The sequence below is a fragment of the Triticum urartu genome, chromosome 6A (genome assembly GCF_056163025.1).
Source record: "Triticum urartu cultivar PI428250 chromosome 6A, HENAU_Tu73, whole genome shotgun sequence".
NCBI classification, from domain to species: domain Eukaryota; kingdom Viridiplantae; phylum Streptophyta; class Magnoliopsida; order Poales; family Poaceae; genus Triticum; species Triticum urartu.
In genome coordinates, this window is record NC_141878.1 from 9336538 (window position 1) to 9362878 (window position 26341).

Below are 26341 nucleotides of genomic sequence, written 5' to 3' on the forward strand. Positions count from 1 at the left end.
ACGATATGGTCCAAGAAGTCACAGAAACCGTGGGCTAGGGATCATCTAAAATCTTGATGTGTCTACATCCATTTCATGAATCTTTCAGCATGCAGTGGTTCAAGTGGAAGTAGGAGGACATCTCAATTCAGATGAAAGAAAACAATATGCTTGCACAAGTACAGATAAAACTAACAAAGTAACAAGACCATACATTATCATGGGACATCAATTTCCTCGTGAAGGGGCGAAGTAAATTAGTAAAATTAAATCATTTTTCTTAACAAAGTCGTACACGCATGCTTCTATAATTGTTGATGAAGTTGAAACTGAAACCAGAAACAGAACGAATTAATCACAAAGTGCTATTGAACGTTGGAACCCAAGCCGTCAAACTCATCTCATATGGGATATTCTGGGTCGTGTATAAGACCCTATGATCCGGGAACCACGTCACGATCTTCATGGACTGCAGGTCGAGCCAAAAGAAACCGTTGCATGCAGTGATGAGCACAATGCCGCTACTCTCGGCAAACCACACTAGGTTGAATTTGACTGGCTTCGTCGGTGGAATGCAGCTCCCGCCTGCCTTGTCAAGGAACCGCAAAATTGTCTCCGTCATGTTGATCACCACATGTGGTCGTTGCTGCCACTTGGCTGTATGTTGCGATTGTGCCCAGGCTGATATCTTATCATCGTGGGCGACAAGCACGAGCACATCCCCACCCACCGACGATGTTGCCAGAAGTTTTTGATGCTCTTCGTTGTGTGGGAACCCTTTCGGGAGCTTCGTCACCAACACCTTTGCTGCTTTGACGCGGAGCCTGAGGACGTAGGATCCGGTGTCAGTCTGGCACAGCCAGTGCACAGCGCCGCCGGTGACCAGGGCCTTACCGAGGCTTCGTTGAAACCTGCTTTGTAGGTTAGGAAGCCAGGTCTCGGTGTAGAGGCCCCACGCGCCATGCTCTGTCGAGAAGGTCTGGAACTGCAGGTTGCCGCCATATTGTGACATATCTAGACATGCCTTGACCACTTGAAAATGCCGGCCAACGGAGGTGGCCGCCTTATCACAGTCACCAACCAGCAAGACATAACTATTCTCAGACCACCTGTTGGAGTTGTGTCGAATATAGTGTACAAGGTAGGTTACAGTTGGACTTGTAGTTGTATTGTGTTTAGATAGGATATGGAGTTGTGTCCTAGTAGGACACTTGTATCCTAGGCCTCTCTTATATAGCAGGGGTAGACACACGATGTAACCTATGCCAACATAATAGCACGAGCACGCGGGGGAGCCGGCGGCGTGTGCTGGCGCCCGGGCGGCCAGGGTGCGGTATTGTGACGGTGTCATGGGGAGGAGCGCCCGTAGTCATGCCCCGGGGATGTAGCCATATCGGTGAACCTCGTTAAAAAATCTCGGTGTCGTGCCTCGTGTGATTGCTTGATCCTCGGTAAATCGACGGAGCGCCTCGGATTTATTCTAACAAGTGGTATCATGAGCTAGGTTGTTCGGAGGTTGCGGTTGTTGATTTAGAGGTGGAGCAGAATTCATTGAGAGGATCGTTACTGAACGTCGGTCGGTCGATGCTCGGCGAGGAAATTCTGCAACGGATTAGAAGCAATCGGAAACATGTGGCTCTAGGCGAGATGTGTTTTGCATGCAGCCGGCGGCGTGTTCTGTGCGAAGGGTTTCGGCGAGATCGGTTGAATCCGATGGGGACGCGTGCAAGCAGCGCAGGGCGAGGCAGCTGGTCGGATCGGATCAGGTGGCTGCAGCGGATCGATTCAGCGGATCCCACACACATGGCGTGACATGTTAGGGCAGCGATGCAGGTGCGTATGCAACCCGGGCAGCGGGCAGAGCAAGGCGTGTCTCGGAATTGTGCAAGCGTGCAGGGGTGGCGGCGTCTCAATCGATCCAGATCGATTCAAAGGCAAGGCAGACACCAGGGCGTGCAACGCACGGATGAGGCTGCTTCGGCCCAGCTAGCAGGCCGAGCAAGGCCGGCTGGTGGGCTGGCGGCGCTGCAGGCAAGCGTGATAGGCGCTGGGGCCGGTTGTGCAGGTTGTGGCATCGTGGGCAAGGAGCTGTGCAAGCCGACCAAGACGTGGCATGGTGTTGCTGCGTTGTGTTGTTGGTTCCGAAGGAATCGAGGCAGTCCAGAGACACGTGGAAACGGCAAAGCAAGAGATTTGTTGGATGAAAAAAAGGAAGCTACGTAACAGGCTAAGGCTAAGTCATCGAGAAGAAAGAGATAGGAAGCCTAATGGACCTTCAGCCTACAGGAGCATATGGTGGAGTTGGAGATTTTTGATCTTTTGATCTTCACGGTTAAGTGCGTACAGGAAGGCTTACGTGGTGGATTTTGGCTTTATTTCTTTGTACACATGATGTGTATTGGGATGATAGCGTGAGGGTTTGTGGTGCGTGGCGAGGTTAGCGACGTGCGTATAAGGCTCGAAGCATGAGTCTGGAGCGCATCATGCGGGATCATGCATACACAGGGCGTCAAGCAATGCACGGATATGTGCGGGCGGACACGACGCAGGGTGGAGCATGGTTGCAGTTGGATATTTTCGGCTGGGTCGGACTGGACTGTCTGACAGATCGACGGGGATGTCGGTCAAAGCAGAAGACGGCGGTGATTTCAGCGACGACGACATAAGAGCGTGATGCTGATGGTGGCCGACTTCTGGAGCGTGGAAACATGTGGTGCAGGCCTGAGGGCTTGTGTGGCTTCGACAGACTATGTCGCAGGGTTGATTCAAGACGGTGCACATGAGAGCTTGGAGTTGATAGGGCCTGGGAGGGTGGCACGTACAACCACCATGCAGTCATGTCGAAGGTGGAGTAGGAGTCTGATGGATGACTTCACTCTGAGCTGATGGAGGGGCTACGGCGTAAGTTAACGGAGAGTCGAAGCATATTTCAGCGAGATAGCGAGAGACACGTGGATCGGACTGGGTACCAGTGGTCTGATGGAGACGTGATACTCGGCATCGGTCGGTGATGATCGATGGTTCTCTGCAGTGGGAGTTGAGACAGTGGGGGCTAGATGAAGGAAATATGCCCTAGAGGCAATAATAAAGTTATTATTTATTTCCTTATATCATGATAAATGTTTATTATTCATGCTAGAATTGTATTAACCGGAAACATAATACATGTGTGAATACATAGACAAACAGAGTGTCACTAGTATGCCTCTACTTAACTAGCTCGTTAATCAAAGATGGTTATGTTTCCTAACCATGAACAAAGAGTTGTTATTTGATTAACGAGGTCACATCATTAGTTGAATGATCTGATTGACATGACCCATTCCATTAGCTTAGCACCCGATCGTTTAGTATGTTGCTATTGCTTTCTTCATGACTTATACATGTTCCTATGACTATGAGATTATGCAACTCCCGTTTGCCGGAGGAACACTTTGTGTGCTACCAAACGTCACAACGTAACTGGGTGATTATAAAGGAGCTCTACAGGTGTCTCCAATGGTAGATGTTGGGTTGGCGTATTTCGAGATGAGGATTTGTCACTCCGATTGTCGGAGAGGTATCTCTGGGCCCTCTCGGTAATGCACATCACATAAGCCTTGCAAGCATTGCAACTAATGAGTTAGTTGCGGGATGATGTACTACGGAACGAGTAAAGAGACTTGCCAGTAACGAGATTGAACTAGGTATTGGATACCGACGATCGAATCTCGGGCAAGTAACATACCGATGACAAAGGGAACAACGTATGTTGTTATGCGGTCTGACCGATAAAAATCTTCGTAGAATATGTAGGAGACAATATGGGCATCCAGGTCCCGCTATTGGTTATTGACCGGAAATGTGTCTCGGTCATTTCTACATTGTTCTCGAACCGTAGGGTCCGCACGCTTAACGTTACGATGACAGTTATTATGAGTTTATGCATTTTGATGTACCGAAGGTTGTTCGGAGTCCCGGATGTGATCAGGGACATGACGAGGAGTCTCGAAATGGTCGAGAAATAAATATTGATATATTGGAAGCCTATGTTTGGACATCGGAAGTGTTCCGGGTGAAATCGGGATTTTATCGGAGTACCGGGAGGTTACCGGAACCCCCCGGGAGTCATATGGGCCTTAGTGGGCTTTAGGGGAAAAGGAGAAAGGGGCAGCCCAAGGTGGCCGCGCGCCTCCCCCCTCCCCTAGTCCTATTAGGACTAGGAGAGGTGGCCGGCCCCCCTCTCTCTCTTTCCCCCCCTTGATGAATCCTATTCCAACTAGGATTGGGGGGAGGGAATCCTACTCCCAGAGGGAGTAGGACTCTCCTGGCGCGCCTCCCTTGGTCGGCCAGCCCCTCCCCCTTGGATCCTTTATATACGGGGGCAGGGGGCACCTCTACACACACAAGTTGATCCTTGAGATCGTCATCGAGCTGTACGTGTGCTAAGAACTCGGAGGTGCCGGAGTAACGGTGCTTGGATCGGTCGGATCGGGAAGACGTACGACTACTTCCTCTACGTTGTGTGATCGCTTCCGCAGTCGGTCTGCGTTGGTACGTAGACAACACTCTCCCCTCTCGTTGCTATGCATCACCATGATCTTGCGTGTGCGTAGGAAATTTTTTGAAATTACCACGTTACCCAACAGTGGTATCAGAGCCTGGTTTTATGGTTTGATGTGATTTGCACGAGTAGAACACAAGTGAGTTGTGGACGATATAAGTCATACTGCCTACCAGCATGTCATACTTTGGTTCAGCGGTATTGTTGGGCGAGACGACCTGGACCAACATTACGCGTACGCTTACACGAGACCGGTTCCCCCGACGTGCTTTGCACACAGGTGGCTTGCGGGCGACTGTCTCTCCAACTTTAGTTGAACCAAGTGTGGCTACGCCCGGTCCTTGCGAAGGTTAAAACGGAGTCTATTTGACAAACTATCGTTGTGGTTTTGATGCGTAGGTGAGATTGGTTCTTGCTTAAGCCCGTAGCAGCCACGTAAAACTTGCAACAACAAAGTAGAAGACGTCTAACTTGTTTTTGCAGGGCATGTTGTGATGTGATATGGTCAAAGCCTGATGCTGAATTTTATTGTATGAGATGATCATGTTTTGTAACCAAGTTATCGGCAACTGGCAGGAGCCATATGGTTGTCGCTTTATTGTATGCAATGCAATCGCGATGTAATGCTTTACTTTATCACTAAGTGTTGGGGAACGTAGCAGAAATTCAAAATTTTCCTACGTGTCACCAAGATCTATCTATGGAGAGACCAGCAACGAGGGGAAGGAGAGTGCATCTACATACCCTTGTAGATCGCTAAGCGGAAGCGTTCAAGTGAACGGGGTTGATGGAGTCGTACTCGTCGTGATCCAAATCACCGATGATCAAGTGCCGAACGCACGGCACCTCCGCGTTCAACACACGTGCAGCCCGGTGACGTCTCCCACGCCTTGATCCAGCAAGGAGAGAGGGAGAGGTTGAGGAAGACTCCATCCAGCAACAGCACAACGGCGTGGTGGTGATGGAGGAGTGTGGCAATCCTGCAGGGCTTCGCCAAGCACCACAGAAGAGGAGGGAGAGAGAGATGCAGGGCTGCACCAACGAGAGATCGAATCGCACGTGTTTTGGGCAGCCCCCATAGGCCTCATATATATAGGGAAGGGGAGGGGCTGCGCCCCCTCTAGGGTTCCCACCCCTAGGGGGGCGGCAGCCCTAGATGGGGAGCAAGGGGGCGGCCAAGAGGGGATGGGAGAGGGAGGCGCACCAATATGGGCCCTAAGGCCCATATCCCATTAGGGTTTGCCCCTTCTCCATCTCTTAGGCGCATGGGCCTTAGTGGGGCTGGTGCCCTTGGCCCATGTAGGCCAAGGAACACTCCCTACAGCCCATGTGGCCCCCCCGGGGCTGGTGGCCCCACTTGGTGGACCCCCGGGACCCTCTCGGTGGTCCCGGTACGTTACCGATAAACCCCGAAACTCTTCCGGTGACCAAAACAGGACTTCCCATATATAAATCTTTACCTCCGGACCATTCTGGAACTCCTCGTGACGTCCGGGATCTCATCCGGGACTCCGAACAACATTCGGTAACCACATACAAACTTCCTTTACAACCCTAGCGTCATCGAACCTTAAGTGTGTAGACCCTACGGGTTCGGGAGACATGCAGACATGACCGAGACGTTCTCCGGTCAATAACCAACAGCGGGATCTGGATACCCATGTTGGCTCCCACATGTTCCACGATGATCTCATCGGATGAACCACGATGTCAAGGACTTAATCAATCCCGTATTCAATTCCCTTTGTCTATCGGTATGATACTTGCCCGAGATTCGATCGTCGGTATCCCGATACCTTGTTCAATCTCGTTACCGGCAAGTCTCTTTACTCGTTCCGTAACACATCATCCCGTGATCAACTCCTTGATCACATTGTGCACATTATGATGATGTCCTACCGAGTGGGCCCAGAGATACCTCTCCGTTTACACGGAGTGACAAATCCCAGTCTCGATTCGTGCCAACCCAACAGAGACTTTCGGAGATACTTGTAGTGCACCTTTATAGTCACCCAGTTACGTTGTGACGTTTGATACACCCAAAGCACTCCTACGGTATCCGGGAGTTGCACAATCTCATGGTCTAAGGAAATGATACTTGACATTAGAAAAGCTTTAGCATACGAACTACATGATCTTGTGCTAGGCTTAGGATTGGGTCTTGTCCATCACATCATTCTCCTAATGATGTGATCCCGTTATCAACGACATCCAATGTCCATGGTTAGGAAACCATAACCATCTATTGATCAACGAGCTAGTCAACTAGAGGCTCACTAGGGACATGGTGTTGTCTATGTATCCACACATGTATCTGAGTTTCCTATCAATACAATTATAGCATGGATAATAAGCGATTATCATGAACAAGGAAATATAATAATAATCAATTTATTATTGCCTCTAGGGCATATTTCCAATAGTCTCCCACTTGCACTAGAGTCAATAATCTAGTTCACATCGCCATGTGATTAACACTCACAGGTCACATCGCCATGTGACCAACATCCAAAGAGTCTACTAGAGTCAATAATCTAGTTCACATCACTATGTGATTAACACTCAATGAGTTATGGGTTTGATCATGTTGCTTGTGAGAGAGGTTTTAGTCAACGGGTCTGAATCTTTCAAATCCGTATGTACTTCACAAATTTCTTATGTCATTTTGCAGATGCAACTACTACGCTACATTTGGAGCTATTCCAAATAACTGTTCCACTATACGAGTCCAGTTTACTACTCAGAATAATCTGGATTAGTGTCAAAGTTTGCATCAGCGTAACCCTTTACGACGAACTCTTTTACCACCTCCATAATCGAGAAAATTCCTTAGTCCACTAGTTACTAAGGATAACTTTGACCGCTATCTTGTGATCCATTCTTGGATCACTCTTGTACCCCTTGACTGACTCATGGCAAGGCACACTTCAGGTGCGGCACACAGCATAGCATACTGTAGAGCCTATGTCTTAAGCATAGGGGACGACCTTCGTCCTTTCTCTCTATTCTGCCGTGGTCGAGCTTTAAGTCTTAACTTCATACCTTACAACTCAGGCAAGAACTCCTTCTTTGACTGATCCATCTTGAACAACTTCAAGATCATGTCAAGGTATGTGCTCATTTGAAAGTACCATTAAGCGTTTTGATCTATCCTTATAGATCTTGATGCTCAATGCTCAAGTAGCTCAATCCAGGTTTCCCATTGAAAACACTTTCCAAATAACCCTATATGCTTTCCAGAAATTCTACGTCATTTCCGATCAACAATATGTTAAAACATATACTCATCAGAAATTCTATAGTGCTCCCACTCACTTCTTTGGAAATACAAGTTTCTCATAAACTTTGTATAAACCCAAAATCTTTGATCATCTCATCAAAGTGTACATTCCAACTCCGAGATGCTCACTCCAGTCCTCAGAAGGATTGCTGGAGCTTTGCATCCTTATTAGCATCTTTTCAGGATTGACAAAACCTTTCGGTTGTATCACATACAACCTTTCCTCAAGAAAATCATCGAGGAAACAATATTTTGACATCCTATCTGCAAGATTTCATAAATAATGCAGTGACTGCTAATATAATTCCAACAGACTCTTAGCATCGCTACAAGTGAGAAAATCTCACCGTAGTCAACTCCTTGAACTTGTCAGAAAACATCTTAACGACAAGTCGAGCTTTCTTAATGGTGACATTTACCATCATTGTCCGTCTTCCTTTTAAAATGCATCTACACTCAACAGCCTTACGACCATCAAGTAGTTCTTCCAAAGTCTACACCTTGTTTTCATACATGGATCCTCTCTCGGATTATATGGCCTCAAGCCATTTATCGGAATCCAGGCCCACCATCGCTTCTCCATAGCTCGTAGGTTCATTGTTGTCTAGCAACATGACTTCCAAGACAGGATTACGTACCACTCTGAAGTAGTACGCATCCTTGTCATCCCACGAGGTTTGGGAGTGACTTGATCCGAAGTCTCATGATCAATATCATAAGCTTCCACTTCAATTGGTGTAGGTGCCACAGGAACAACTCTTTGTGCCCTGCTATACACTAGTTGAAGTGACGGTTCAATAACCTCATCAAGTCTCCACCATCCTCCCACTCAATTCTTTCGAGAGAAACTTTTCCTCGAGAAAGGACCCGATTCTAGAAACAATCCCTTATTGTTTTTGGATCTGAGACAGGAGGTATACCAACTGTTTTGGGTGTCCTATGAAGATGCATTTATCCGCTTTGGGTTCGAGCTTATCAGCCTGAAACTTTTTCACATAAGCGTCGCAGCCCCAAACTTCTAAGAAATGACAGCTTAGGTTTCTCTAAACCATAGTTCATATGGTGTCATCTCATCGGAATTACTTGGTGCCCTATTTAAAGTGAATGTGGTTGTCTTTAATGCCTAACCCATAAACTATCGTGGTAATTCGATAAGAGACATCATGGTATGCATCATATCCAATAGGGTGTAGTTATGATGTTCGGACACACCATCACACTATGGTGTTCCAGGCTGTATTAGTTGTGAAACAATTTCCACAATGTCTTAATTCTGTGCCAAACTCGTAATTCAGATATTCATCTCTATGATCATATCATAGATATTTTATCCTCTTGTCACGACGATCTTTCAACTTGGTAGATTACTCAAATCATCTGTGAAGTAAGAACATAGCGATATCCACTACATGCCTCAACACTCATTGGATTGCACACATCAAAATGTATTACTTCCAACAAGTTGCTTTCTAGTTCCATTTTACTGAAACCGAGGCTTTCAGTCATCTTGCCCATGTGGTATGATTTGCATGTCTCAAGTGATTCAAAATCAAGTGAGTCCAAACGGTCCATTTGCATGGAGTTTCTTCATGCATATACACCAATAGACATGGTTCGCATGTCTCAAACCTTTCAAAACAAGTGAGCCCAAAGATCCATCAACATGGAGCTTCTTCATGCGTTTTATACCGATATGACTTACGTGGCAGTGCCACAAGTAGGTGGTACTATCATTACTATCTTTTGGCATGAACATGTGTATCACTACGATCGAGATTCAATAAACCATTCATTTCAGGTGTAAGACCATTGAAGGTATTATTCAAATAAACAGAGTAACCATTATTCTCTTTAAATGAATAACCGTATTGCGATAGACATAATACAATCATGTCTATGCTCAACGCAAACACCAATCTCGATGGTAGAGGGAGCGTACGATATTTGATCAACCTTGGAAATACTTCCAACACATATCGTCATCTCACCTTTAGCTAGTCTCCGTTTATTCCGTAGCTTTTATTTCGAGTTACTAACACTTAGCAACCGAACCGGTATCTAATACCCTGGTGCTACTAGGAGTACTAGTAAAGTACACATCAACACAATGTATATCCAATATACTTCTATCGACCTTGCCAGCCTTCTAATCTACCAAGTATCTAGGGTAATTCTGCTCCAGTGGTTGTTTCTCTTATTACAGAAGAACTTAGTCTCGGGTTTGGGTTCAACCTTGGGTTTCTTCACTAGAGCAGCAGCTGATTTGTCGTTTCATGAAGCATCCCTTTTTGCCCTTGCCCTTCTTGAAACTAGTGGTTTCACCAACCATCAACAATTGATGCTCCTTCTTGATTTCTACTTTTGTGGTGTCAAACATCGTGAATATCTCAAGGATCATCATATATGTCCCTGATATATTATAGTTCATCACGAAGCTCAAGCAGCTTGGTGGTAATGACTTCAGAGAACCATCACTATTTCATCTGGAAGATCAACTCCCACTCGATTCAAGCGATTGTTGTACTCAGGCAATCTGAGCACAAGTTCAACAATTGAGCTTTTCTCCCTTAGTTTGCAGGCTAAGAAAATCGTCGGAGGTCTTATACCTCTTGACGTGGGCACGAGCCTGAAATCCCAATTTCAGTCCTCGAAACATCTCATATGTTTCGCGACGTTTCAAAACGTCTTTGGTGCCTCAACTCTAAACCGTTTAACTGAACTATCACGTAGTTATCAAAATGTGTATGTCAGATGTTCGCAACATCCACAGACAACGTTCGAGGTTCAGCACACTGAGCGGTGCATTAAGGACATAAGCTTTCTATGAAGCAATGAGGACAAACCTTAGTTTACGGACCTAGTCCGCATATTTACTACTATCAACTTTCAACTAAATTTTCTCTAGGAACATATCTAAACAGTAGAACTAAAGCGCGAGCTACGACATAATTTGCGAAGACCTTTTGACTATGTTCAGGATAATTAAGTTCATATTGTGAACTCCCACTCAGATAGACATCCCTCTAGTCATCTAAGTGATTACATGATCCGAGTCAACTAGGCCGTGTCCGATCATCATGTGAGACGGACTAGTCATCATCGGTGAACATCTTCATGTTGATCGTATCTACCATACGACTCATGCTCGACCTCTCGGTCTCTTGTGTTCCGAGGCCATGTCTATACATGCTAGGCTCGTCAAGTCAACCTAAGTGTTTCGCCTGTGTAAATCTGTCTTACACCCGTTGTATGTGAACGTTAGAATCTAACACCCGATCATCACGTGGTGCTTCGAAACAACGGACTGTCGCAACGGTGCACAGTTAGGGGGAACACTTTCTTGAAATTATTATGAGGGATCATCTTATTTACTACCGTCGTTCTAAGTAAACAAGATGCATAAACATGATAAACATCACATGCAATCAAATAGTGACATGATATGGCCATCATCACTTTGCTCCTCTTGATCTCCATCTTCGGGGCTCCATGATCATCATCGTCACTGGCATGACACCATGATCTCCATCATCGTGTCTTCATGAAGTTGTCTCGCCAACTATTACTTCTACTTCTACAGCTAACAGTTAGCAATAAAGTAAAGTAATTACATGACGTTTATGTTGACACGCAGGTCATAAATAAATTAAGACAACTCCTATGGCTCCTGCCGGTTGTCATACTCATCGACATGCAAGTCGTGATTCCTATTACAAGAACATGATCAATCTCATACATCACATATATCATTCATCACATCCTTTTGGCCATATCACATCACATAGCATACCCTGCAAAAACAAGTTAGACGTCCTCTAATTGTTGTTTGCATGTTTTACGTGGCTGCTATGGGTTTCTAGCAAGAACATTTCTTACCTACGCAAAAACCACAACGTGATATGCCAATTGCTATTTACCCTTCATAAGGACCCTTTTCATCGAATCCGATCCGACTAAAGTGGGAGAGACAGACACCCGCTTGCCACCTTATGCAACTAGTGCATGTCAGTCGGTGGAACCAGTCTCACGTAAGAGTACGTGTAAGGTCGGTCCGGGCCGCTTCATCCCACAATGCCGCCGAATCAAGATTGGACTAGTAACGGTAAGCATATTGAACAAAATCAACGCCCACAACTACTTTGTGTTCTACTCGTGCATAGAAACTACGCATAAACCTGGCTCTGATACCACTGTTGGGGAACGTAGCAGAAATTCAAAATTTTCCTACGTGTCACCAAGATCTATCTATGGAGAGACCAGCAACGAGGGGAAGGAGAGTGCATCTACATACCCTTGTAGATCGCTAAGCGGAAGCGTTCAAGTGAACGGGGTTGATGGAGTCGTACTCGTCGTGATCCAAGTCACCGATGATCAAGTGCCGAACGCACGGCACCTCCGCGTTCAACACACGTGCAGCCCGGTGACGTCTCCCACGCCTTGATCCAGCAAGGAGAGAGGGAGAGGTTGAGGAAGACTCCATCCAGCAGCAGCACAATGGCGTGGTGGTGATGGAGGAGCGTGGCAATCCTGCAGGGCTTCGCCAAGCACCACAGAAGAGGAGGGAGAGAGAGATGCAGGGCTGCACCAACGAGAGATCGAACCGCGCGTGTTTTGGGCAGCCCCCATAGGCCTCATATATATAGGGAAGGGGAGGGGCCGCGCCCCCTCTAGGGTTCCCACCCCTAGGGGGGGCGGCAGCCCTAGATGGGGAGCAAGGGGGCGGCCAAAAGGGGATGGGAGAGGGAGGCGCACCAATATGGGCCCTAAGGCCCATATCCCATTAGGGTTTGCCCCTTCTCCATCTCTTAGGCGCATGGGCCTTAGTGGGGCTGGTGCCCTTGGCCCATGTAGGCCAAGGAACACTCCCTACAGCCCATGTGCCCCCCCGGGGCTGGTGGCCCCACTTGGTGGACCCCCGGGACCCTCTCGGTGGTCCCGGTACGTTACCGATAAACCCCGAAACTCTTCCGGTGACCAAAACAGGACTTCCCATATATAAATCTTTACCTCCGGACCATTCCGGAACTCCTCGTGACGTCCGGGATCTCATCCGGGACTCCGAACAACATTCGGTAACCACATACAAACTTCCTTTACAACCCTAGCGTCATCGAACCTTAAGTGTGTAGACCCTACGGGTTCGGGAGACATGCAGACATGACCGAGACGTTCTCCGGTCAATAACCAACAGCGGGATCTGGATACCCATGTTGGCTCCCACATGTTCCACGATGATCTCATCGGATGAACCACGATGTCAAGGACTTAATCAATCCCGTATTCAATTCCCTTTGTCTATCGGTATGATACTTGCCCGAGATTCGATCGTCGGTATCCCGATACCTTGTTCAATCTCGTTACCGGCAAGTCTCTTTACTCGTTCCGTAACATATCATCCCGTGATCAACTCCTTGATCACATTGTGCACATTATGATGATGTCCTACCGAGTGGGCCCAGAGATACCTCTCCGTTTACACGGAGTGACAAATCCCAGTCTCGATTCGTGCCAACCCAACAGAGACTTTCGGAGATACTTGTAGTGCACCTTTATAGTCACCCAGTTACGTTGTGACGTTTGATACACCCAAAGCACTCCTACGGTATCCGGGAGTTGCACAATCTCATGGTCTAAGGAAATGATACTTGACATTAGAAAAGCTTTAGCATACGAACTACATGATCTTGTGCTAGGCTTAGGATTGGGTCTTGTCCATCACATCATTCTCCTAATGATGTGATCCCGTTATCAACGACATCCAATGTCCATGGTTAGGAAACCATAACCATCTATTGATCAACGAGCTAGTCAACTAGAGGCTCACTAGGGACATGGTGTTGTCTATGTATCCACACATGTATCTGAGTTTCCTATCAATACAATTATAGCATGGATAATAAGCGATTATCATGAACAAGGAAATATAATAATAATCAATTTATTATTGCCTCTAGGGCATATTTCCAACACTAAGCGGTAGCGATAGTCATGGAAGCATAAGATTGGCGAGACGACAACGATGCTACGATGGAGATCAAGGTGTCACGCCGGTGACGATGGCGATCATGACGGTGCTTCGGAGATGGAGATCACAAGCACAAGATGATGATGGCCATATCATATCACTTATATTGATTGCATGTGATGTTTATCTTTTTATGCATCTTATCTTGCTTTGATTGACGGTAGCATTATAAGATGATCTCTCACTAAATTATCAAGAAGTGTTCTCCCTGAGTATGCACCATTGCCAAAGTTCGTCGTGCCCAGACACCACGTGATGATCGGGTGTGATAAGCTCTACGTCCATCTACAACGGGTGCAAGCCAGTTTTGCACACGCAGAATACTCAGGTTAAACTTGACGAGCCTAGCATATGCAGATATGGCCTCGTAACACAGAGACCGAAAGGTCGAGCGTGAATCATATAGTAGATATGATCAACATAACGATGTTCACCATTGAAAACTACTCCATCTCACGTGATGATCGGTTATGGTTTAGTTGATTTGGATCACGTAATCGCTTAGAGTATTAGAGGGATGTCTATCTAAGTGGGAGTTCTTAAGTAATTTGATTAACTGAACTTAAACTTATCATGAACTTAGTACCTGATAGTATCTTGCTTGTCTATGTTGATTGTAGATAGATGGCTCGTGCTGTTGTTCCATTGAATTTTAATGCGTTCCTTGAGAAAGCAAAGTTGAAAGATGATGGCAGCAATTACACGGACTGGGTCCGTAACTTGAGGATTATCCTCATTGCTGCTTAGAAGAATTACGTCCTGGAAGCACCGCTGGGTGCCAGGCCTGCTGCTGGAGCAACACCAGATGTTATGAACGTCTGGCAGAGCAAAGCTGATGACTACTCGATAGTTCAGTGTGCCATGCTTTACGGCTTAGAATTGGAACTTCAACGACGTTTTGAACGTCATGGAGCATATGAGATGTTCCAGGAGTTGAAGTTAATATTTCAAGCAAATGCCCGGATTGAGAGATATGAAGTCTCCAATAAGTTCTATAGCTGCAAGATGGAGGAGAACAGTTCTGTCAGTGAGCATATACTCAAAATGTCTGGGTATAATAATCACTTGATTCAGATGGGAGTTAATCTTCCAGATGATTGCATCATTGACAGAATTCTCCAATCACTGCCACCAAGCTACAAGAGCTTCGTGATGAACTATAATATGCAAGGGATGAACAAGACTATTCCCGAGCTCTTCGCGATGCTGAAAGCTGCGGAGGTAGAAATCAAAAAGGAGCATCAAGTGTTGATGCTGAACAAGACCACTAGTTTCAAGAAAAAGGGCAAAGGGAAGAAGAAGGGGAACTTCAAGAAGAACGACAAGCAAGTTGCTGCTCAGGAGAAGAAACCCAAGTCTGGACCTAAGCCTGAAACTGAGTGCTTCTACTGCAAGCAGACTGGTCACTGGAAGCGGAACTGCCCCAAGTATTTGGCGGATAAGAAGGATGGCAAGGTGAACAAAGGTATATGTGATATACATGTTATTGATGTGTACCTTACTAGAGCTCGCAGTAGCACCTGGGTATTTGATACTGGTTCTGTTGCTAATATTTGCAACTCGAAACAGGGACTACGGATTAAGCGAACACTGGCGAAGGACGAGGTGACGATGCGCGTTGGAAACGGTTCCAAAGTCGATGTGATCGCGGTCGGCACGCTACCTCTACATCTACCTTCGGGATTAATATTAGACCTAAATAATTGTTATTTGGTGCCAGCGTTAAGCATGAACATTATATCTGGATCTTGTTTAATGCGAGACGGTTATTCATTTAAATCAGAGAATAATGGTTGTTCTATTTATATGAGTAATATCTTTTATGGTCATGCACCTTTGAAGAGTGGTCTATTCTTGATGAATCTCGATAGTAGTAACACACATATTCATAATGTTGAAGCCAAAAGATGCAGAGTTGATAATGATAGTGCAACTTATTTGTGGCACTGCCGTTTGGGTCATATCGGTATAAAGCGCATGAAGAAACTCCATACTGATGGACTTTTGGAACCACTTGATTATGAATCACTTGGTACTTGCGAACCGTGCCTCATGGGCAAGATGTCTAAAACACCGTTCTCCGGTACTATGGAGAGAACAACAGATTTGTTGGAAATCATACATACCGATGTATGTGGTCCGATGAATATTGAGGCTCATGGCGGATATCGTTATTTTCTCACCTTCACAGATGATTTAAGCAGATATGGGTATATCTACTTAATGAAACATAAGTCTGAAACATTTGAAAAGTTCAAAGAATTTCAGAGTGAAGTGGAAAATCATCATAACAAGAAAATAAAATTTCTACGATCTGATCGTGGAGGAGAATATTTGAGTTACGAGTTTGGTGTACATTTGAAAAATTGCGGAATAGTTTCGCAACTCACGCCACCCGGAACACCACAACGTAATGGTGTGTCCGAACGTCGTAATCGTACTTTACTAGATATGGTGCGATCTATGATGTCTCTTACTGATTTACCGCTATCGTTTTGGGGTTATGCTCTAGAGACGGCCGCATTCACGTTAAATAGGGCACCATCAAAATCCGTTGAGACGACGCCTTATGAACTGTGGTTTGGCAAGAAACCAAAGTTGTCGTTTCTTAAAGTTTGGGGCTGCGATGCTTATGTGAAAAAAGCTTCAACCTGATAAGCTCGAACCCAAATCGGAGAAATGTGTCTTCATAGGATACCCAAAGGAGACTGTTGGCTACACCTTCTATCACAGATCCGAAGGCAAGACATTCGTTGCTAAGAATGGATCCTTTCTAGAGAAGGAGTTTCTCTCGAAAGAAGTGAGTGGGAGGAAAGTAGAACTTGACGAGGTAACTGTACCTGCTCCCTTGTTGGAAAGTAGTACATCACAGAAAACTGTTTTTGCGACACCTACACCAATAAGTGAGGAAGTTAATGATCATGATCATGAAACTTCAGAACAAGATGCTACTGAACATCGTAGATCAACAAAAGTGAGATCCGCGCCAGAGTGGTACGGTAATCCAGTTCTGGAAATCATGCTACAAAATCATGATGAACCTACGAACTATGAAGAAGCGATGGTGAGCCCAGATTCCGAAAAATGGCTTGAAGCCATGAAATCTGAGATGGGATCCATGTATGAGAACAAAGTATGGACTTTGGTTGACATGCCTGATGATCGGCAAGCAATTGAGAATAAATGGATCTTCAAGAAGAAGACTGACGCTGATGGTAATGTTACTGTTTACAAAGCTCGACTTGGCGCAAAAGGTTTTCGACAAGTTCAAGGGGTTGACTACGATGAGACCTTCTCACCCGTAGCGATGCTTAAGTCTGTCCGAATCATGTTAGCAATTGCCGCATTTTATGATTATGAAATTTGGCAGATGGATGTAAAAACTGCATTCCTGAATGGATTTCTAGAAGAAGAGTTGTATATGATGCAACCGGAAGGTTTTGTCGATCCAAAGGGAGCTAACAAAGTGTGCAAGCTCCAGCGATCCATTTATGGACTGGTGCAAGCCTCTCGGAGTTGGAATAAACGCTTTGATAGTGTGATCAAAGCATTTGGTTTTATACAGACTTTCGGAGAAGCCTGTATTTACAAAGAAAGTGAGTGGGAGCTCTGTAGCATTTCTGATATTATATGTGGATGACATATTACTGATTGGAAATGATATAGAATTTCTGGATAGCATAAAGGGATACTTGAATAAGAGTTTTTCAATGAAAGACCTCGGTGAAGCTTCTTACATATTAGGCATAAAGATCTATAGAGATAGATCAAGACCCTTAATTGGACTTTCACAAAGCACATACCTTGACAAGATTTTGAAGAAGTTCAAAATGGATCAAGCAAAGAAAGGGTTCTTTCCTGTGTTACAAGGTGTGAAGTTGAGTCAGACTCAATGCCCGACCACTGCAGAAGATAGAGAGAAAATGAAAGATGTTCCCTATGCTTCAGCCATAGGCTCTATCATGTATGCAATGCTGTGTACCAGACCTGATGTGTGCCTTGCTATAAGTTTAGCAGGGAGGTACCAAAGTAATCCAGGAGTGGATCACTGGACAGCGGTCAAGAACATCCTGAAATACCTGAAAAGGACTAAGGATATGTTTCTCGTATATGGAGGTGACAAAGAGCACACCGTAAGAGGTTACGTTGATGCAAGCTTTGACACTGATCCGGACGATTCTAAATCGCAAACCGGATACGTGTTTACTTTAAACGGTGGAGCTGTCAGTTGGTGCAGTTCTAAACAAAGCGTCGTAGCGGGATCTACATGTGAAGCGGAGTACATAGCTGCTTCGGAAGCAGCGAACGAAGGAGTCTGGATGATGGAGTTCATATCCGATCTAGGTGTCATACCTAGTGCATCGGGTCCAATGAAAATCTTTTGTGACAATACTGGTGCAATTGCCTTGGCAAAGGAATCCAGATTTCACAAGAGGACCAAACACATCAAGAGACGCTTCAATTCCATCCGGGATCTAGTCCAGGTGGGAGACATAGAGATTTGCAAGATACATACGGATCTGAATGTTGCAGACCCGTTGACTAAGCCTCTTCCATGAGCAAAACATGATCAGCACCAAGGCTCCATGGGTGTTAGAATCATTACTGTGTAATCTAGATTATTGACTCTAGTGCAAGTGGGAGACTAAAGGAAATATGCCCTAGAGGCAATAATAAAGTTATTATTTATTTCCTTATATCATGATAAATGTTTATTATTCATGCTAGAATTGTATTAACCGGAAACATAATACATGTGTGAATACATAGACAAACGGAGTGTCACTAGTATGCCTCTACTTAACTAGCTCGTTAATCAAAGATGGTTATGTTTCCTAACCATGAACAAAGAGTTGTTATTTGATTAACGAGGTCACATCATTAGTTGAATGATCTGATTGACATGACCCATTCCATTAGCTTAGCACCCGATCGTTTAGTATGTTGCTATTGCTTTCTTCATGACTTATACATGTTCCTATGACTATGAGATTATGCAACTCCCGTTTGCCGGAGGAACACTTTGTGTGCTACCAAACGTCACAACGTAACTGGGTGATTATAAAGGAGCTCTACAGGTGTCTCCAATGGTAGATGTTGGGTTGGAGTATTTCGAGATTAGGATTTGTCACTCCGATTTTCGGAGAGGTATCTCTGGGCCCTCTCGGTAATGCACATCACATAAGCCTTGCAAGCATTGCAACTAATGAGTTAGTTGCGGGATGATGTATTACGGAATGAGTAAAGAGACTTGCCAGTAACGAGATTGAACTAGGTATTGGATACCGACGATCGAATCTCGGGCAAGTAACATACCGATGACAAAGGGAACAACGTATGTTGTTATGCGGTCTGACCGATAAAGATCTTCGTAGAATATGTAGGAGCCAATATGGGCATCTAGGTCCCGCTATTGGTTATTGACCGGAAATGTGTCTCGGTCATGTCTACATTGTTCTCGAACCGTAGGGTCCGCACGCTTAACGTTACGATGACAGTTATTATGAGTTTATGCATTTTGATGTACCGAAGGTTGTTCGGAGTCCCGGATGTGATCACGGACATGACGAGGAGTCTCGAAATGGTCGATACATAAAGATTGATATATTGGAAGCCTATGTTTGGACATCGGAAGTGTTCCGGGTGAAATCGGGATTTTACCGGAGTACCGGGAGGTTACCGGAACCCCCCGGGAGTCATATGGGCCTTAGTGGGCTTTAGGGGAAAAGGAGAAAGGGGCAGCCCAAGGTGGCCGCGCGCCTCCCCCCTCCCCTAGTCCTATTAGGACTAGGAGAGGTGGCCGGCCCCCCTCTCTCTCTTTCCCCCCCTTGATGAATCCTATTCCAACTAGGATTGGGGGGGGGGGGAATCGTACTCCCAGAGGGAGTAGGACTCTCCTGGCGCGCCTCCCTTGGCCGGCCAGCCCCTCCCCCTTGGATCCTTTATATACGGGGGCAGGGGGCACCTTTACACACACAAGTTGATCCTTGAGATCGTCATCGAGCTGTACGTGTGCTAAGAACTCGGAGGTGCCGGAGTAACGGTGCTTGGATCGGTCGGATCGGGAAGACGTACGACTACTTCCTCTACGTTGTGTGATCGCTTCCGCAGTCGGTCTGCGTTGGTACGTAGACAACACTCTCCCCTCTCGTTGCTATGCATCACCATGATCTTGCGTGTGCGTAGGAATTTTTTTGAAATTACCACGTTACCCAACACTAGCTACCCGGGAGACTCGACCAGGACAGCAGAGGCTCGACGCGGTGATAGCGGCGAGGCGTGCGGTAAGCACGGGACACAGCGACAGGCCAAGGCCCTGGTGGTCAGACATGTGGTTAGACAAAGTGTGCAGGGGGTGCTGAAGTAGGGTTGACGAGTACCGGATTCAAGTTGGTGACTGGGTCTATCGGTGCCGGAAGATCGACAAGAGTTGACCGTGGAGAATCTGAGAAAGTGGTGAAAAGTCTAAAATTGTCAAAAGCTGAGAGAGTACATGGCAGGTTATTCTGTGGTGTTCAGTGCACATGGTAAAGTGCGGATGACAGGGCAGAAGGAGGCGAAGTGCTATAGAGATGGGACATGTCAGAGACTATCCGGAAGAAGGGTGAGACAACTGCGAACTTGACTCGGGGTGACACAGGGCGACGGTGAAATTCTTTCAAGTTTCAGACAGATGGGCAAGAAAGAGCGGTGATGCTGAGTTCAGGTAACTCTTATTTGTGGCGTCCAATACATGAGTTGTTCACTTTCACGCAGACAATGATCGATGTGTGATGGTGTTGGATGGATACTCCGGAAGTTGGGAGCACAAAGTAGAGTAACGAGAAACTTAATTTTTGCTCGAGTGTTGACTGTGAAGAAAACGAGAAGGGACTACAGTTGCAGGTGGAGTCATATGGAGTCTGGAAGTAGCAGCGGTGCTCATGGCGTATCTCAAGTCCAATGTATATGGAAATTTGACGCATAGACGAATCCAAGGTGGTGGAGAATATTCGCCAAGGTGGAGTTTATTGGAGTTGTGTCGAATATAGTGTACAAGGTAGGTTACAGTTGGACTTGTAGTTGTATTGTGTTTAGATAGGATATGGAGTTGTGTCCTAGTAGGACACTTGTATCCTAGGCCTCTCTTATATAGCGGGGTTGACACACGATGTAACCTATGCCAACATAATAGCACGGGCACGCGGGGGAGCCGGCGGCGTGTGCTGGCGCCCGGGTGGCCAGGGTGCGGTATTGTGACGGTGTCATGGGGAGGAGCGCCCGTAGTCATGCCCCGGGGATGTAGCCATATCGGTGAACCTCGTTAAAAAATCTCGGTGTCGTGTCTCGTGTGATTGCTTGGTCCTCGATAAATCGACGGAGCGCCTCTGATGTATTCTAACACCACCTACAAAACTTCGGTTCAGATGGCAGGGTTAGGCTCCTGCCGGTGGCCGGGTCGCACACACGGAGCTCTTTGGCCACGCCCCACACGGGCGAGAACGAGACCATCACGTGACGCGAGGGGAAAGCCTCCGCGGGTTGATGTGCGCAGCTTGGTGGCATCCGGTGCGCTGGTGTCTAGCAGAAACAGCTTCTCCTTGGGCCTGGACCAGTCGTGGGACCCATAGATCAGGTGGCTGCATAGGAGGGGGAGCACGAAGCGGTCGCCGTGCTAGAGGCGGAGGGGGCCGCGGAGGCTGATGTATTCCTTGACGCGGCAGCGCATGTCCACGCACGTGGCTGCACAGTGCACGAGGGTGGCCGGGTCGGTGCGCGCCGCAATGTCCACCATGACGTCCAACGGCACGGAAGCTGCCTTCTGCCGGCGCCCTCTTGCAGCTTGCGTCTGCGACCTGGCGTCGCCGCTGCCGCAGCCTACTACTACCATGGTCGATGCCTCTCGATGGGTTGCTTTAGGAGGGAGCTCTAGATCCGATCGCGTCCCGATCGATGTGGTATAGTGAGCCAAGATCGTAGATGTGCATCCTAGTTGATATTTAAGGGGTGTTTGGTTTCACGGACTTTTTTTATGTTGGGATTAAAAAAAGTCCCTAGCAAATCAAACGGGAGGATTTTTTTGGAACTTTTTGCTAAAAGTCCTTAGAAGCACCTTCTTGAGAGTCTTTTTCAAAAAGTCCTAACGATAAGAAAAAATCCTAAGACTAGACAACCAAACAGAATTAAGGGATATTTAGGTATGAATTGGGTTTCCGTAATTGTTTCATAATTGGAGATGCGGCCGGAGACGTCCCGATCGAGTCCGTGACGTTGACGTAATTGTTTCATAACTGGACATACATATCGATCCTCTATATGTATGTACGTAGCAATGGGTCGGGCCGCGACTGCGAGGACGTCGTCGCGTGCAAGAACAGTTCTCGCCTTCGGGCCACGAAACAAGAACGGTGCTCGCCTTCGGCAGTGAACTGGTCAAACCTCCCCGACGACCTCCTCGGCATGGTCCGCGTCAGAATCGCCTCCCCGCTCAGCCGCGTAGGCTTCACCGCCGTTTGCAGGTCGTGGCGCGCTGCCGCGTCGCAGCATCCAACGCTGCCGGTGCTCCCTCTGCTGCTCCTCTCACCTGTCGAGCAAGGCACGGTCATCGAGAACCGCCTGATCTACTGCCACGAGGAAGGCGGGCTCCTCCACGTACCAGTCCCAAGCAAACTGCGCAACATGCAGTTCATCGGATCGTACGATGGCGGATGGATCGCTGCTATTGAAAGATCAAGATCCTACTACGACTGAGGATGGATGGGCGCCGTAGAAGGATCGACCACATTCATGATTATGAATCTCTTCTCCGGTGTCGAGGCACCGCTGTCCAGAAGCAGCAGCATTTTCGATTGACTGACCACAATGAACGAGACTTCATCTGAAAAATAATCTTTTCCAAGGTTCCCACTTCGGGTGACTGCATTCTCGTCGCCATGACTACTGGACGCAAGGTCGCACTGTGTAAGATTGACTGTCCGGAGGGCGGATGGACCATACAAGGATGTGACATGGAGCCCGTTGGGGACATCTTATTCTACCGGAGGAGCTTTATGGCCTAGCATATATCAAGACCTTGTACACGTTCGACGTTGGCGCTAATGAAGATGGTGCTCCGATAGTTACCGCCGCCTACCCGATGGATGTCCAAAGGGGCGGTGATCCTAGTTGCATGAGTTGGTTCTTGGACGAAGCCTCATACATGTGCGAGTTGGATGGTAAGCTGGCGGTGGCAGTTATGAGTCGATGGTTGCAAAACTGCAAGCCTTTCTTTAAGGTGTTCCAAATCAAAAACCTTGATGATGACGCACACAAATATGAGTGGGAGGAGGTGGGTAGCTTGGGCAATTGCGCGTTGTTCTTCGGGCAACTATGCTCCTCCAAGGAGGGTGCAAATGCCAGCTTGTGGGCGGGTAGGTGTAGAAAGAAACCACATATACTACTCGAACCATCACTCTGGAGCTAACAAAGAGGACCAACAGTTCGAGGAAGAATACCACACAAAATCAGAATATGGTGACGTAATATTCTGTAGGAAAGACCAAAGCGTTGATGATTGTGGTGATGACGTGGAGCACATCCTGTCAGTACGATACTACATTAAGGGTGGCCATCAGCTTCCCATGTGGTGCCTCCCTCCCGACTTATAGGGCCTGTTTGATTAAAAATAATTTCATAGAAAAATTGGAGGATTGAAATCCTTGGCGGTATTTCTATCACAGATTGTTTTGTTGTATTGTGACAACACTATTCTTTCTTGAAAAATCTCTATGGAGTATTTTATAGGAAATTTTCCATTACTTTATCTCTCGGAAATGTTACCGCAATATAAGTTTGACGGTGGATGAGAAAAATAAGATCTATCCATCCAATAGAATCTAGCTAGTGGTAGATAATTAGGAGGTAGCAAACAAAATACTAGAAATATGACGTCAACAAAAACCATGGGATCGATACCATAATATTTTATTTATTTATATTTATTAAAGGACCAAGACACAGCGGGAGGGGGAGGGCAAGGAGGGTGGGAGGGGGGAGGAGAGAACGCCATCTCGAAGGGAACAAGATCAAGCTCTCGAGTTCCCATGCTAGATCTTGTCAGGCCAAATTGTCTCAATCCTGGTTCTTTTTCTGTTTTGTTTGGAATAGAGACAATACATCAAGAGGAAGGTCCTGGATAGAAGGGTTAGCAGAGCAAAGTGTTTATTTTTCCTAGGTAAAATCACGACTTGTCTATAAATTTACTTGTTGAAAAGCTCTATAAATCGAACATGCAAGTGCCTGCATTGAGTGTGATCCTACCGACAGTCACCACTGATTTTATTGCACCAGCTAGTACTTTTTTTGCGGGAAACCAGAGAGCTTTATTCATATATTTTTTTGAAAAGGGGTGATTCCCCGGCCTCTGCATCAGAAAGATGCATACGGCCCTCTTATTAACCAAAAAAGTAGTGTCAACATGGTTCCAAAGGTCTCAAAATAAAAGCACAGACAGCTCACACAGAGCAAAAAAAGGGGCTAGAAACACCAACTAGCCAAGAAAAGACGACACAACCGGCTGGCTAAAAAAATAGATAGGAAATCTAAGCAATCCTATTACATGACCGCCATCCAAACCGGTTGAAAAGCTTTATTCATATGAAGGCATTCTTGGGACAATCAGCCAATAGGCTGGTCACCAAAAAGCTAGGAGTCTCCTCAAGCTAGCTATCGGTCACATTCGAAGTGCAAGCTCGCTTTGCACAAAGATGCACCGGGATATTGGCTGACCTGTTTACATGCTGAATATCAAACAAAGTAAAGTTATTACATAGCTCTCCTATCTCTAACAATAAAGGAGCCACAATTGACCGAGAATTATGGCGAGTGTTCCAGAGCGTCACCATCTCCAAGCAATCAATTTCCATTACCACATGCGAGAATCCTCGAAGTGAAGCGAAACAAACTCCATCTCGTAGTGATAAACCCTCCATAAGCAAGGGATCAAAAATACCCTAATATGGTTTGCACCATGCTCCCAGGAGCGCCGAAGAGGATCTAGCCACCCCTCCCGCCCCGCCCCTGCCATCTGCTAAGTTTAAGGCACCGTCCGTTGAAATCTTGACGAGTCCCTCATCAGGTGGTCTCCAACCGAAACCTGACAGAATCATCGCATCTCGGTGTGGAAGATGAAGGAGGGCGGTTGCCTCCTTGGTGGCCCTGATCGTAGCCGTAGGATTCCTCCCCTCTTCGTCGTGCTTGATCCGGTTCCGGGAGATCCAGATAGACCACATTATTGTTGTGATCTTGGCGTGGTCATCATCAGTAAACCGAGGATCACATGTGATGTCCCGCGCCCATGAGTCTGGATGAAGACGAGGCAATTTGAGGCCAAACCAAGCATGCGCTTCTTCCCAGGTTTTCGTCCATGGCCAAACAAACTTTGCATCGACGAATCTCTGCAATATGTCGATAGTTAAGAGTGACCTCATCTGGGAGAATTCCACGAAGAACCCTCCATTAGTACACTCTAACCTTCGGGATGACATTCAATTTCCATAGGGATTTCCATAACTGTGTATCTTCCTCTGAGGTTCTGGTAGCCGTCCCTTCCTCTAGAGCAACTCGCTCTTTTTGAGTCACGAGAGTACGGTACACCGTCTTCACAGTGTAGTTCCCCGATCTTTCGAATGCCCACGCAAGAAAATCATCTCCTCCTCCTTGCCGAATAGGGATATTCAATATTGCTTCGGCATCAGGAGCAATGAAAGTATGTCGAACGAGTTCTTGTCTCCACGACTAGTTAGATGAATCAATAAGCTCGGACACACACTCGATGGTCGTATGTACTGGCCGAAATATAGGAGATATAGATATTGTACCTGGGATCCACTTGTCGTTCCAGATCGATATGGAGGAGCCATCGCCCACGCGGGAAATCAGTCCGGATCGTAGGGCTTCCCTCCCTGCCATGATCGCCCTCCAAGTGGTCGACGCCGACTTGGGTATACTAGCATGCATGAAGTCAGTGTCGGGGAAGTAGCAGCCCTTCAAAACTCTTGCACAAAGGGAATTCGGGTTGGTGATGAAGCGCCACCCGTGTTTGCCCAACATAGCAAGATTGAAAAAATGCGGGTCTCGAAAACCCATCCCGCCCTTGCACTTGTATGTAGCTAGTACAACCATCTGACCTTGTGCTCGTTCACTCTGTATGCACACTTGTACATGCTAATCCAATCTCAGGGTGGACGACACGAGCGGGCTTTTTGGCCTGCTTGTGGCCTGCTCAGTCCCGCCCAGCTCGGTCCTGGCCCGCTCAAAAAAACAGCCGGCCCGGTCTGTGAAATGGACCGAAAAATCTTCGGTCCGGTCCGGTTAAAGCCCTGTCTGCTCGGTCGGACCGAAGAAGAAGCCCATGCGGACGAGGCAGCACCGGCAGATCGTGCTCACGTGTTTATCCGCCTCCTCCACGCGATCTGCTGGTGCCTTTTTTTTCTCTCCTTTTATTCAGTCGAGAGAAAACAGAAAGAACGAGAGAAACAGGGTTATCACATAATGA

The 26341-nt window shown here is 46.7% G+C and overlaps 1 pseudogene; it reads right to left on the reverse strand.

Annotated features, from left to right (window-relative positions):
- Positions 1 to 334: 334 nt before the first annotated feature.
- Positions 335 to 21697, reverse strand: LOC147963118 (uncharacterized; annotated as a pseudogene).
- Between the last annotated feature and the right edge of the window lie 4644 nt (positions 21698 to 26341).